General features: G+C 36.1%; 1 protein-coding gene across 4 annotated transcripts in view; it reads right to left on the minus strand.

Annotated features, from left to right (window-relative positions):
- The window catches only part of LOC145693286 (clavesin-2), a 90,244-nt gene that overhangs the window by 64,102 nt on the left and 13,168 nt on the right, over positions 1-12,974 (minus strand). The window contains exon 3 of one of the 4 annotated variants that reach the window (XM_081769137.1): positions 7,492-7,697. The exons of 2 other annotated variants lie outside the window; for them this stretch is intronic. The gene's annotated coding sequence lies outside the window, so the exon portion shown is untranslated. Of the gene's footprint in view, positions 1-7,473; positions 7,698-12,974 lie in introns of those variants that run through there. One more of the 4 variants, XM_081769138.1, reaches the window with a different exon arrangement.

A 12,974-nucleotide genomic window follows, 5' to 3' on the forward strand; every position in this document is an offset into this window, starting at 1 on the left:
GTCTCCTATGTGGCGAGTATGTGCTTCTTATAACAGATACAGCAAGGCAAATAAAAGTTTAGATATCTGTAATATGCCTGCAAACTATTTGAGAGTTGAACTGTTGAAACAGTTTAGAATACAATACAGGATACTGTAATTGGGCCCTAAAGGCATGTTGTATTCTTAAATAAATAAATAAATAAATAAACATTTACATAGAGCCTTCTTGAATCCGCAGTCTGAGTTACGTATTTATCGTACGTAATTTTGCTTGTTAGTCAATTAATCAAAACAGTGAAATTGATAAATTTTCAGTAAAGTTAATTCCTTTGAGACGTCATTTTATTTAGTATCAGATAATAAATCACTCCTAAGAATAAATTGTCAATATTAACTATAATTATCACAAGACTTGTTATATTTTAAATTACGTTAGAAGTCACAAAATAGCGAAACAGTATTATAAATGAGTATTTTAATTGTATGTTATAGGAATGTAGTTAAAGCCGCTTTTCGGCCTTTCTTATTTAAATCCAACGGAAGTATCCGATATGTTTGCAAATTTGATATCAGTTACACTGGACAATGAAGGTCTTTACTTCGAATACGTACTCAAAAATTACATTGAAGAAACTAGCATGTAGTTGCATAATACTGTTTTAACATATATTGACAGATTTTATATTATTAACAAGTAAATCGTGTAACATTGCATGGATTGCAGTACTATATATTGGAATATACAGTATAATTTATATGAGGAAGTGAATTACTCACACCGTTGTATTATATTAATAGTATTGTAATCTAAGTTCGTTATATCTCATATTATTGTAACAAGTATATTATATGACAGGGAACAAACAGACGTCAACGAACAACGTTAATAAATTTACAAAAGCAAAGCTTTACGACAATGGAGAATATTCGTTTTGATTTTCAATTATCAATTTTTCCATAAAACTTGACTAGTAGTGGAAAGTACGAGTATGCCTACTATATTATTAGTAATAATAATAACCGATAATATCGTAATTGTTCGCTTTGTTTTATTTAATGTTTCCACCTAGAATATGGGTTTCAGAAACCTTAGTAGCATTTCATAAACATTACAATAAACAATTCTATTCACCGGGTTCAGACATTTATCAGGTGATTCATCTTTGTTGAAGATACAATCAGAAACAAAATTGAAATTAAGATCAATTGGGAAAGGAGATACCAATACACAAAGAAATGAAGATTTGAAGAGACATAACTTCATATTGAGGGAGTATGAGATGCTTAAAGGTGATACATATTCAGAGTATGAGACAAGATGTTGTATACACTGATTTTACGAAAGCGTTCGACAGAGAACATCACCAAACCCTACTAACTAAACTCGGACACCTTAATTTTTCTCAACATCTTGTAAAATTATTTTCATTCTATCTAACAAACCGTAAGCAATTCGTCGTGTGCAGATCAAACAAATCATTCACATTCTCGCCAAGCTCAGACGTACCTCAGGGATCGAACTTGGGACCACTCCTATTTCTCATTTATATCAACGACCTTCCGGACTGTATAAGTAAATTACATAAGTTACTGTTTGCTGATGATCTCAAAATCTATATGGAAGTTAACTCAGTTCAAGATTGTGAAATGATGCAAGCGGATCTGCATCACATAAGCAGATGGTGTAAAACTAATTATATTGAACTAAATGCTAACAAATGTAATGTAATGTCATATACCAGAAGACAGGCCTGTATTTCATTTGGGTATGTAATTAATGAACAACCACTGTTTAGGAAAGATGTAGTCAAAGACCTAGGTATGTACTTTGATCCAAAACTAAAGTTCAGTGTTCATATTGAACATATTACCAACGAGGCATTTCGCAATCTAGGCCTAGTCATAAGGTTAGGTAAAGAATTCGAAAATATCAATACTTTGAAATCATTATACTATGCGTACGTACGCTCAATGATTGAATATGCGTGTACAATTTGGGATCCTCAAACCAATCAAGATAAGTACATGCTCGAAAAAATTCAAGCTAAATTTCTGAGATTTTTAACGTTTAAGGACACAGGTTTCTACCCAAGTAAATTTAGCTCCTCTACCCTGTCTAGTAACTATAACATGTTAACGTTGGGACAAAGAAGATCTGTAAATACTCTTTTATATTTATATAATATTTTGCATTCGAAAGTCGATTGTTCAGATATTGTATCCAGCTTAAATATATCAGTTCCGTCTACTAAAACACGGAACATGAATCATAATTCTTTAGTATCAATAAGTCACGCACTGACATAATGACTAAGTCACCGATAGTAAGAATCAGTGCTGTCTACAATAACACAGTCAAATTATGTCCAAAAATTGATGTATGTACAAACAACATCCGAACATTTAAGAGAAATGTTATAGATATAATGAAGCAATACGCCAAATAAGTGACAAACAACTAATATTGGTAATCAACACATTATTGGGAATATTATACTTTCACTGTAGTAAGAATTATGTATAGTCCGAACACTGTAATTGGGATCTATCCTGTTGTGTTCTATTTAATAAATAAATAAATAAATAAATTTCTAAAAATTGTAGGCTTAAAATTGCAACCAGGAAAATTTTAACATGTAGATTGTAAGTATAAGCACTTGGCTTTCGAGGTATTTTGACTTGTATTTACTGATCAAATTATATTTAGTTAATCCTCAATATAATTTGTATTTTATTTCTAATTTCTGTTTCTATCCTAATCCGAAAGAAAACCTTGTTTGCGCACAGATTTTAAAGCTATCATTGTGGCAAAGTTGGATAAAAATCTATTCAAAAAGGCCAACAGAGATTTGTGCGCAATTTGAGATCTAGAGTGTGCGCAATCCAGTTGCTCCCGTTTTTGGAGCTGCCCGAAAATTTTCGAGTCGAGAATCGCTAAAATCTCGGGGGAAAAATTGTGTTCTCATCATATAAATTATTTTAGTTACTATTAATAAAGTAGGTTGTATTTTTAAAAAGTGTCTTGTTTTTCCATTCCAGGGTTCTTTCGGTTAGATTTAATATACATAATTTAATCGCATGATTTATTATATTTAAGTTAATGAAAAAATATAAGACATTTTAGTTTCCAATAGTGTTTTAAGTAGTACAGTAAATAATTGTGTGATAACCTAAAAAAAGGTGATTTTTAGGTAGGAAATTTCAGAATATTTGTTCTGTGTTTGGGATGGTATATTTAATAGGTCGCGGAGGCTCAGTGATAGAGCGTTCAACTCTGGTGCATGGGGTGTTGGGTTCGATCCCAACTCGCGCCAAGTGAACTTTGTGGTGGACAAATACCGTGTACGTGGGTTTTTTCGGGGTTCTGTTTCCTTCCACTTTCTTCATTCCATCATTTCATCCATTTCTCATCATCACCGTCTCATTTAGCCTATACGGCATAACCATGGGACCTGAAACTTTAAGATTTCATCTAATATTTTTATAGTCCAGCGTATACTCACTTCAAATATTCGTGAGAACGAGTATATACGGAGATAAATATAAGCTATATTTTTGAAACCAGTCGAGAATATTTACCAAAAATTCTAGCATTAGATGAGTGCTTTCAATACGTAGCATAGCATAGTTTCGACGTCTTCATAGGCGCCGGCTTTTAGTTTTTTCAATGGGCGCTTGCGCTTTGGTATTTATAAATCACATTGTCTCGTATATTATTATTATTATTATTATTATTATTATTATTATTATTATTATTATTATTATTTACAGATTCAATAGATCAATACTTCCCAAACTAGGACTCTCCCTGAAATGCGTGAAAGACCATCAAGAAAGCACAGGCTACTGCAGTAAAATGAACTGTCAAATTATTTTTAAACTAAAAAGACATTTTTTCTTCATGATTACTTCAACTTTGTGTTGAGTAGAGCTGAAACTAAATATTAGGATTTTGGTTTCAATTTCAAATGTGTTTAGTAATATTGGTTAAAGGGAAGCGAAAGGAAAATAATAATGAATCCACGAACGTACGCAGAGGGTGGGTACTGGGAGTTCATACCCTTCCCACGATGTCCAGACTTCTCTAAAAATTTGGTCTAATTTAGGGGGTGATTTTTTTAAAACAAATTTTAATATAATTTATTCTCATATTGATTTTGGAACTCTTCACAAGCTTCTGGTTCTTCCCCGAAATAAATTCCTGTGCACACAACTGAATGAATACAATCAAAACTCTAAAACATTTTTAGAATAATTTGAATGAAAACTAAAAACAACTCAATTGACTGGTAATTTATACGAACTAAATTTACATACCAGGAAAGTAGCCAGTCCAAAAATGTAGAGGCGTCCGATCCAAACATATTATAGTTCATTTGCAAGCCTACCTTGAAAATTTTTAGGCGGCCGGTAAAAATTTAGGGGGGCCGGGCCCCAAGATCCCCCTTGGATACGGGCCTGTTACGTATATATATATATATATATATATATATATATATATATATATATATATATATTAAGAAACACAAAAGAACGACATCAAACGTCCAACTTATTGAAAGAAATGATTCTACAAAATCGAGACATTATTAAATGTTCAATGTAGAGACATCCATATTTTTCACGATATGAATGTGGAAATTCAAAAGCAAAAATTCAATAGGTAGTGACTACCCATTAGAAATTTATAATGGGTGCTTGAGCCCCAAAGCATCCACATGGTCGGCGGTTATGATTGAATTGCATATTCAGGTTGTCATAATCAGGATGAGTGTTCTCCTATTGGTAGGTTACTTGCCGCTTTCGTATACTACGATACGGAACCGGTATTCCTTCTCTCTTAGAGACGAGATAGTGTGATGGAGAACGGCCATACTGTGAGGATTTATCTATAATAGTCTGTGCACCTGCCAACTGCACTGGATTCAATCAAACCACGATCGTAATTTGCAATCCATGTTATATTAGATCCTGTGTTTCGTAACCTCGATGTTGCATAAGAACGCAAAAAACATAGAAACTTCCTACACTATGACCATGCGCAGAAAAATCGTGTGTCTTTGTTCATTATTTATAGTTTGTTTCCTCCTCTCCCCGTTCTAACTTTTAATGTGGGATTGGCTAGTATTTTTATATTATCATTTATGTTTTCTGTTGAAGGTGCCTAAAAGTGTTATAGGCCTACTCTTTATTTGGGAAAGCTGTATGATAATAAGTAAAGTTGCTCCCGAGACAAGAGGAGACGAGATATTTAGTTTATATTCATTGAATTGTTTTTATAAGTGTCGGAAATACGGGTATATATAGGGTGACGTAATTCTATGCATTCCTTGCAATGGGATATTCTACAAGTACTATTTTCACCTATATGAGCCAAGGATCATAAATCAATAGTTTCTGAGTAATTTGCACATATGTGATTTCTTCGAAATTTGCCGGCTAACGAGAGGTGCGCGAGACAGTTTCAACCTTATCCACTTCCGCATATCGTAGAGCGATGAAATTTCACATGTGTAATGCCGTATGCCTATGTAGGTCATGTAGTAATGTATAGCTCGTAATTCTGCACCGTTGCTGTGTTATAGGTCCGAACGTGAAGTAAGATGTGGTGGTCCAAAATCCACTACTGTACCTCACAATGCAGCGTGGCAACATCGCAGAAGTACTTACCCCTAGGAAATGACTGTATGGTTGGGAAGAGGTGGAATGAAGATGGTGTGCGGTCAAGAAAAAGCTCGAACTATGACGTATTTCATACCCAGAATCGTGCATCTGTCTGGCCAACATTCGAACAGTGAACGAGTATATTGTTTTCCAGGAGGCGGACACCTTTTGTCAGCATGCCACGCTCTGTTTGTAATTTTCACAAGCTTTTATTGGTGCTACAGTGTTAAATGTATTATTTTGTTATGACTTCCCATGGTTTACATTGTTAGCGTTTAGAAAGCTTATGGCATTAGCTTGTTATTGTAGCAACTGGTACGGTAATGGTCGTAATTTTGTTTCGAAGCGAGGTATTCTGTTGCTATTTCTTTCTTTATGTATTTATGATTTTTTGCAAGAGAATGACTCATGGAAAGGTTCGGACATTCAACTCCGCGGTGATATCGGTCTTTTAGGTGGGTCTAGGATTTGGGAAGGAACTGACTCTGGCTTTCTAGAACCAAGTATTTCTGTGGAAGTGAAGAAAATCAAGGAAAATCTAGTCAAACCAATGACAGCGTGCCGAAGTACAATCACCAAAAGGAAGTCCGTGTTCAACTCTGAGCGACCAAAGTGATGATCATTTTATTAGAAATCAGCATGGGGTATTACTACTTGCTTTCCAGGCAAATGCTACTACAATTACCAGGATTTATTATACCTAACTTCGGCGTCCGTTGCGAGATTCTGTGAAATCCCAGAGCATGGCATGCTGACAAAAGGTGCCCGTCTCCTGGAAAACAACGCACTCGTTCACTGTTCGAATGTTGGCCACACAGATGCATGACCCAGGGTATGAAATACTTTATATTTCGCGTTTTCTCTTGACCGCACACCATCTTCATTCCACCTCTTCCCAACCATGCCGTCATTTCCTACGGGCAAGTACTTCAGGGATGTTGCCACGGTGCTTTATGAGGTGCAGTAATCGATTTTGGACCACTACGCCTTATTTCACGTTCAGACCTATAACACAGCAATGATGCAGTGTTACGCGCTGTACATTACCACATGACCTACATAGTATACGGGATTACACGTGTAAAATTCCATCACTCTACGATATGCAGAAGCGGGTCAGGTTTAAACTTTCTTGCGCACCTCCCGTTAGCCGGCAAATTTCAAAGAAATCACACATGTGCAAATTACTCAGAAACTATTGATTTGCGACCCCTGGCTCATATAGGTGAAAATGTTCCAAAATACTTGTAGAATATCCTCTTGCAAGAAATGTATCGAATATATATGTATCACAAAAATCGGAAGTATTAAGGGAAAATGTATTGATTTAAGCAAGGTCCTATTGTCGTATGTCTAAGCATCATATATATACCGTACGAAAGTTCCACTTTGAAAATCGAAAAGTACCAGGAGTATACAATAAAAAATTAAACATGCTTCAAAATGTACATCCTGCAGAAAGAGGTGCTAATATGGGACAGATCATACATGTAACTAAAACATAAACGTATGTATCTACAAAACTTGTAAGCAAATGCTTGCAGTGGACCAAATAAAGCAATGCAACTGCAAGTAGCAACTTTATGGAACTATATTTCGGTGTTTAACTATAGATCAAGCAGAGAAATGTTTTCTACTCTGCCAGGACGAGAAAGTGTTTCATGAAGGACTGTGAATGGGGGACATACAATAAAGCCTCATTGTCACATACGAAAACACATCGCCTGCAGGCAGAGCATTCCACATGCGCCCATCTGCTACACACAATACACCGAATCCATACTTCACCAGGTTTTGAGTTATTGTAATTTACGCCACAAAACATACATTTAGCATCTGCATCACCTATTCCTGTTTCAACTTTAATTAGAATTGATAGAACTGTGTCGTCTGAATATATTGACATATCTGAGTCGTCGGAATCAGTGATTGCTCTGGCTGGGTGAAGTTACTACGGACATTCAGGTTTCGATTTCCCATTTCTTTCGAACTCCCTTAGGCGCTGGTCCTAACTTAGCCATCGGCATATCCACAGACACCAGCGTGGCAACCTGTGAAATAAAAGAAGAGGTTATATTATGGGACACCTCCTACCTGTGTGTCTCATAATACCACCTCATGTGTGTATAACATTTTAACACACTACCTGTAACCTATCCATTAAATTATCAGATTCACATTACTACTACATTTAACTCACTACTATGTAGTACGGAAACACACATGAAATATTTATTACAACTTACATATTTATCAGGATATTTGTGTTGCAATCCTCCTCAACAAAAGTTTTCACTCGTGCACAAATTAATGCCGACTTGCCAGAACAACACTTCTTAACCGACTGGCGCCCGATGCCTTCTAGGACCTTCAAGTGGCCTTCTACATAGGATGATAGCACTACCAATAGAATGCAGTAATACTTCGAGACATATGCATGTGTCCCATTTTCCAACCCCGTCCAATACTACCACCTTCTCTTCTCTCTCTCTCTCTCTCTCTCTCTCTCTCTCTATATATATATATATATATATATATATATATATATATATATATATATATATATATATATATATATATATATATATATATATATATATATATAGGGATGGCCAATTCCGGAATTCGGAAAGATTCGGAACTAAGAAAATTCCAGTTTCGGAAAATTATGGTCATCACTAGTATGTACTAAAATCTCGTACATTTTTAGAAACAATGCGAAGAGTCCAAATATTAATGTGAGACACTTTATCTTACGACACATGTGCCAGTTAGTAAGGGCCGAAAGTCAGTGTTGGAAGTGGTAGTTATAATTAAGAAAAAAAGTATTTGAAACTGTTGGCACGGGGGTATACCTGAATTTAGAAGTTGCTATGGTTTGTGCTGCGTGAACTAGGTCAGAGAATTGACGTGATTTTAGTTATACAACCTTGAGAATATATGTGATTATAAGCACTCTTGGTGAGTAATTCAATTGGCAGTTATTGAAGTATCAGTGTCAAGGAGTCTTATTGGTTATCTGTAACTTTGCGTAGGTTTAAGGAAGAAGCCAAATAAAGAAAAGTGCAATCAGAATCAATTTCTGTTCATGGGGAAAAAGTATTAGTAGTAGACGACAGCACGATTATTTATTCGATCAACTAGCTAATAACGAATACAACCTTACGTAACCTTAGAATATAACAGTCAGATGCACTTATGCTCTTCAGAACGTTCCGTATGTAGCTGCTAATGTTGGTGAGTGGTGTGAGGAACGAAGGAGAATTCTGCCAATCGGTGCAAGACAATGGCAATCTACATTTTTATGAAAATTAAGTTAACTGTGTTTTGCAAACCTAGACGTCAGGCAATTCAAACTAATGTTTTCAAATTTGGTTTATATCAGTGTCATCTGTGATTTTTCACTAGCGCTACAGAATACCATCTACATATTTTAGGTGCAAGACAATGGAAGTGCATAAGGCAAGATGGCCGACATTGGAAGGAAGTGTGTACCTCGTTTAAAGCAATTCGAAAGTGACATTTCAGAAGATATGAGTGTTTAGAAGACAGTGGTTCGTATTACAAACTAAGTAGTGATTTTTCATCGGATGATGAAGACAGTGTATGTATTATTAATTTTCTTTCTTTCACACGTGAATACATTGGTTTTGTGTGTTAGCATTGTATTGCACCAAATATTACCATTCTGTGTGGAATGCCATTATCTTGCTCCTAAATTCTAACATTTTTCTTGTAATTTTGCCTTGCAGATGGTTCAAATTATCTCAGATGGTGCAACTGCTGGTCCATCAGGTATTCAGGATAACACAAACAGGAAATCACCTAAACACGTCAGAGAAAGCGCGCAAAAGTGGCGAGTAGGGCCGGAACAAGCGGAAACACTTGCGTAATTTAGGGTTGGAACACACGTCAACAACTAAGAAAAAGGTCGAAGCAGCTGTTCGTGGGAAAGATTGTAAATGCACCAGAAAGTGTTTCAATAAGTTGAATGTTAATCAGAGAGAAAGATTGTTCACCGATTTTTTGAAATTAGGAAATTTTGACCTGCAAAATGCATACTTATGTTTCTGTATGCAGCCTACTCATGTTAAAAGACAGTCCTACATAAAGCAGAAAAAATCCAAAAGACAAACAACCTTAGTTTATACTCTGAAAGGTCCAAATGGAGAATCAGTGATCGTATGCAAACATGCATTTTTAAGTATCCTAGGATTACAAAATTATCGTGGAAGAGTGGAAAATTTGCAGAATAAGGTGAAACTCAATACTGAAACACCACCACCCCGAGATGAAAGAGGGAAACATGCGACAAGAGTAAACAAAGTATCCGATGAAGATATTGCTTTTGTAAAGCAGCATATAGAATCCTTCCCTACTTACCACTCTCATTACTCAAGACGTAGTGGTGAAAAGCAGAGAAAATACTTAGGACCTGAACGGAATGTGAAAAAAAATGTACGAACTGTATGTTACAAGCTGTGCCGAAAATTCTAGAGTTCCAATCAGTGCTGACAAGTATCGGAAGGTGTTTTGTGGCAATTATAACATTGGATTTAAACAGCCAGCTATTGACACGTGAAATTTCTGCGACGAAGTAATTATCAAAATCGCTGCCGAAGAAAATCCAGAAGCTAAACGAAAGTTACAGAATACTTATAAGTTACACATTCTCAAAGCTGAAAGTGTTACAACTTCATTGAAAAATTGCAAAGCAGAAGCCATTGCTAATTTAAATGATATTCAAGTTATAGCTTTATATCTACAGCAAGCCCTTCCAACTCCAAAGTTGTCTACCAACGTGGCTTATTACAAACGCAAGCTCTGGATCTACAACCTATCAATACGTGACTGTGCCTCCGGACAGGGTTTTATGTACGTGTGGTCTGAAAATGTAGCAAAAAGGGGTGCAGATGAAATTGTATCTTGTTTGCTTCAGTTTGTTCAAGCGTGCCCGAAAAAAGGAAAGAACTTGTTCATATACACTGACAATTGCGCAGGACAAAACAAAAACCACATTATGCTGTAGGTGCTCAGTGCATTAGTTTCTTGTGGTCTGTACGACAATGTTAGGCATAGATTTTTCCTGCCATAAAGTTCTCCATATATGAGTTTGATCATGTACGACTCCAACAGGACGGAGCGCAACCATACTATCAACTGAATTTTTGACAAGACTTACCTAAAATCCTCCTAGTATATGAAGTATTTCAATCCATCTTTCCACAACGACGCGACGGATTGAAATACTAAGTGTGATAGAGTAGCTTAGAAGATTTTCCGATCTATCACTCTTGGATTAGCTATAAGGGGTGCATTAAGGACAAGGTGCTATCACGTAAACCGCACACCCTGAATGATTTACGGCGTCGCAGTTTGAAAGAAACCAGAAGACTTTCTCGTGATATACTACAACATGCACTATCCAATTTTTACGACCGCTTGACCTATTGTCAGACAATTGACATGATACATATAAAGGTAAGTAAATATCATATTTTCTTGTTCATTCACTCTATAATATGCAGTGTAGAGTTACTCGCTGAAATATAGCAAATCTTCTTTCAGATAAATCTTATTTTTAATGTCAAACGTAGCACACTGTGTTTCGTAAAGAATTAACAATAGGTGAAAAATGAGTTCAGTTTCTCGATTCGGAAAAGATTTTAGCCAATATTGATATATCATAATATCCTTTTCATTTAAAGAATAAGCTATTGTTTGATATTCAATGTGGCGGGATCCAAGATGGCTGCCGTGATGTCCACACCCTCACTCAATGAGAGATTTCAATACACACTTGCAACGATTTCCTTTCTTCCGTTCACGTGTCTCGTTGCCTGTCCGGATAATTAAGCCTACTAGATAAAAATGTCAAATGGAGCACACCCTCTCTCGTAAACGAATAGATTTTAAAAATGATTCACATTCTCATATGTGGGAAGATTCTAGTCAAATTTGATGTGTCAAACATATTTCTATTTAAAAAGTATTGTGTGTTATCCAATATCCCGGAATCCAAGGTATATGCCATACCCCATTCAATGCAATTTTTGTATCGACACCCACCAGCAACATTTACTTTTCCTCTGTCCACGCGTATCGTTATTACTGGTCTGTAGTAATACTTTTGACTAATCCTGTACACAGATCCATATGTATGTTCTTTCAAGACAAATAAATCAGGTACTGTCTACACAATGATTTTCATCTAGTAAGATTTATTTTAATACTTTTCAGGCTATATCTCATTTCTTTTACGTGGGGCCCTTTTGTCGTCTAGCTCTTTTGACATGAGGCCCTTTTGTCGCGGGGCCGTTTTGACTTGGGCCTTTCTGATCTCACACCATATATGTGTATGTTTGTATTTACCATTTGATATATGCAATAAGGATATTTTTCAAAGTTGCACAATGAAGTACTTACATATTCATCTACTCTATAAAATGTGTTATTTAATAGCAGTTTACACACTTAGTTGACAAGACATTCTTTTATGAATATTTTTATATACCTCCCCGTAGAGAAAACAATAAAGGGGACGTTTACTATGACATGCTGACAGAGTACGTCTTTCCCCAAATGGACGATATTGAGGCGGAAAAGAGGGTTGTGTTTGCCCAACAAGATGGCGCCCCATCTCATTACAGTAACCATGTGCGTGCGGCTCTTGACACTCGCTTTCCAGGAAGGTGGATAGGCACGGCTGTCCCAATACCTTGGCTACCAGGAAGCCCAGACTTAACCCCACTGGACTTTTTCTTTTGGGGCCACATAAAAGATGTGTACAGTGAAAAGATCAGAGACATCAATCATATACGAGAAAGAATCGCCTTGGCGATTGGGACAGTTACACCTGAAATGTTGGTGAATACGTGGCGAGAAGTGGAATATCGTCTCAACGTGTGCAGGGTCACAAATGAATCCCACGTTGAAGTCTACCAACATTAAACAAAGCTTGAAGGAATTCTCTTTCATGATATGTACTCATTGATTTAAGTTTTCATTCATTTCCCAATTAAATTTATAGGCCTACTTAAAACTAGGGAGTTCTTTTCCAAACACCCTGTATTTCAACATTTAGATAGCCGGTGTCGAGTTAAAATCGTAATAAAACATACCGCCTCTGTTGTTTTTCCACTTCGAACACTGCACATGGACAGTACAAATGTTCTAACAAATCCCAGATGAATTGCTTGATTGTCAAATACAAGCACACAATTCTCGAAAGGTAGCGAACGTCTGTTCCATTTAGTTAGTTATCAACAGAGCCCGGATCTTGTTGACCTAAAATTTTCTAAAAAATGGCCTATAAAATGACACTAAAA

This window comes from Thermobia domestica, chromosome 8 (assembly GCF_964235325.1).
Source record: "Thermobia domestica chromosome 8, izTheDome1.hap1.1, whole genome shotgun sequence".
NCBI lineage: Eukaryota > Metazoa > Arthropoda > Insecta > Zygentoma > Lepismatidae > Thermobia > Thermobia domestica.